This window comes from Rissa tridactyla, chromosome 19 (assembly GCF_028500815.1).
Source record: "Rissa tridactyla isolate bRisTri1 chromosome 19, bRisTri1.patW.cur.20221130, whole genome shotgun sequence".
Lineage (NCBI taxonomy): Eukaryota > Metazoa > Chordata > Aves > Charadriiformes > Laridae > Rissa > Rissa tridactyla.
Genome location: NC_071484.1, coordinates 7,301,486 through 7,304,470, shown reverse-complemented (window position 1 = coordinate 7,304,470; position 2,985 = coordinate 7,301,486).

Genomic DNA, 2,985 nt, shown 5'->3' with positions numbered 1-2,985 from the left:
GCACGGAGCGACTTCGCTCAGACACAGAGGCAGCTCCACGCACGGATGTATGAACCCCCCGCTGCGGGCCGGCACCGGAGAGCCGCGGCGGTGGAACCCTGCGCCCGCGCCGTCCCTCGCCGCAGGCTGGAGCTCAGCCTGGGGGGACGCGGGGGACAGGCTGCGAGTCCTCACACCACCCTGCCGCTGCCCCGGCCCCTCTCCCGGCCACGGAGCAACAACTGGATGAGGATACGGGGGACCATAAGCAGGGGAAAGCTGCATCCTGAGGCCAGGGAGCATAAAACCCCATGAGCCCCCGCGCCCGAGCCGGTCCCTGCTCGGCACAGCCCGTCCATGACGGCACCGATCCCGGCTCAGCGCCTGCCGGCGCATCCAGCAGCGGGGAAGGCTGGACATCTCGCCTCCGGACTCCCTGGTATTTCGGTTGTGGCAGGAAAGCCCCCGTGTCCCTGCTGGGGAGGGCACGCCAGCGACGCCATCGCAGCCCTGCGGCGCTGGGGTTCCGCAGCAGCAACGCACGGGTGTAAAACCACCCGCCCCACTCGCAGCCGGCACCTCAACAACGGGGTTAGGGAGAAAAGCTGTTAAAACTAAGGTCCCCTCAGCTGGAAAGTTTCATTCCAGAGCGGTGACACCCTCTCCCCGGGAAAGCGCGAGTGCCGGCGGTGCCAGACAGCGACTGCGAGCCCCAGCAGCCCTTCGCAGCAGGGCACCGAGGCCACCGCGTCACCTCCCAGGCTAGAAAATCGAGTCGGGGGTTGTTTCCCCCCCCAACAAGGCTGCAGGGAAATCCATTTTTCTCTTCTCTTCTCCCCTCCCCGGCAGCCGGGCACATCAGCCCGCTCGCCCCGAGCCCCCCCGCCCCGAGCCAGAAAGATGTTAAATAATAAAATCCAGCGTCGGGGAGAAGAGCCCGAGCTCCTGCTCCCAGAAATAGTTCTGCGCGGCCCCGCTATCCCCGGGTGGCGGAGTGGCACATATGGCTGATGACACACTGCTGTCACCTCCGGCTCCCCCGGAGAGGAAACGGGCGCTCGTCACTCATTGAGCGCACACCCACACCGGCGCCGCGGCGGGGGAAGATGCTGCTGGCAGGAGGAGAGGCAGCGGGCGCGGGGGAAAACGAAGCAGCCCCAAAAAGAAGAAGAAAAAAAAAAAAAAAAAAAAAGGGAAAACAAAAATAAAGCAGTTTTGGTTTTTTTGGTTTTTTTTTTTTAAATGATTTAGAAGGTAAATAAATCGGTCCTACCCATTTGTTAGTAACTGGGTCCCTTCCAATGGCCGGTAGCCGGCAGAGCGGTGGCGGCGGGTTACATCCGTGCTATCAGAAGGTCCCAAGCGCCGGTTCCTTCCCTAGGTCCCACTGGCAAATCGACAAAACGAAGTTAATACAGGCAGCTGGGGCAGAGCTAAAGGTTCAGGATCGCATTAACGGGCACTTTTAAACTTTCCCCCCCCAGAAGGAAAAGGGAAAAGGGAAAAGGGAAAAGGGAAAAGGGAAAAGGGAAAAGGGAAAAGGGAAAAGGGAAAAGGGAAAAGGGAAAAGGGAAAAGGGAAAAGGGAAAAGGGAAGCTGCCGCTGGTGACACCTTGGCAGCATCCCCGGCGATCGATGCCCGGCCCGGGCGGGCTCTGCCGAGACAAGCACGTCTGGATTCCAGTGCTGAAATGGCACTTGGAAAAGAAATTTAAAAAAAAAAAAAAAAAAGAATCAAGGATTTATTCTGTTAATTAAATGTGCCAAGCAGTGAGACCGGCTCTTAAAACCAAAGGGTATAACGTAGGCGTTCGGCCCTCCCTCTACAGCCGGCAGGACGGGGACGGAGGGACGCCGGGCACACCGGGCACCGCTGCCGTTACGTTTGAGAACTGGTTCCCTGAAAGAAAACAAACGGAAAACCCAACAAAAAGCCCCAAAACAAACAGGCCGGACACAGGGTTTGTTTCCACTACTGTCTCAGTGTACTTTATTCTCCTGCTGTCTACAGCTGAACAGCCACACAGGACAGAAACAGGTAGCACTGAGGAATGATCAGATTTCTTCCCTCCACGCCCCCTCCCCAACTTCAGGAATGGCTTTTTTTTTTTTCCTTACTTTTTTTAGCATTTTTTTTTTTTTTTTTTTTTTTTTTTTTTTTTTTTTTAGGAAATCCCACCCCCCCAACCTCGAGAAACAAAATGAAAAAGAAAAGGCATTACTAGAAACATGACCCAGGGCCTCTCCCTGCCCGTGCTCCGGAGCTGGCTGGCTCTCCCAGTTCTCAGAGCTCCTCCTCTCCTCTCAACACCTGGGATTTTTTATTTTATTTTATTTATTTTTTTTTGTACACTGGTTCAAAGTCGGCACTTCGACTGCAATCTGAACCCAGCACTGAAAGGCACATATCTGATACCCTGTACAAGAGCTATTGTGGATGCTGCAGCGCAGATGGGCAACGAAAGCGGACTCCATTGTAATGGATCCTAGGATCAGACCGGGAAAAGGAAACTGGGGGGTAAAGCAGATCCTCGCCTGCTTCGCAGAAAAAAAAGAAAAAAAAAAAAAAGAAGGAAAAAAAAAAGAAAAAAATACTGGCTAATATTTTCTACTCTCCCTCCCACGAGCAGCTTTGAAAAATGCCCATGTTAAACCGCAGATTCCAACGCCGGTAACATCAACAGCTGCATTAATAAAAATGAAATGAAAAATAGTCTCAAAGCCCCGGCACCTCCTCCGGTTTTTCTCTTGGCTTATTGCTGACAACCCAGGATAAGCGAGGGACCGTTCCTCAAAAGCAAAAGTCTCGTTTTAAGAGGAAACGAGAGATTCTGATCCTTCATGTGAAAATAAGAGGTTGCGTGCGCGGGGAAGCAGTAAACAGCCGATTCGCTTCCGAGTTGCCCATCAGACTGCTACCACTCTAGTGGAAAAAAATATAATGATAGTAATAATCATCAAATGGGTTCCCCTTTTACTGGAAAGACCAAGAATACAAAAAGGAAG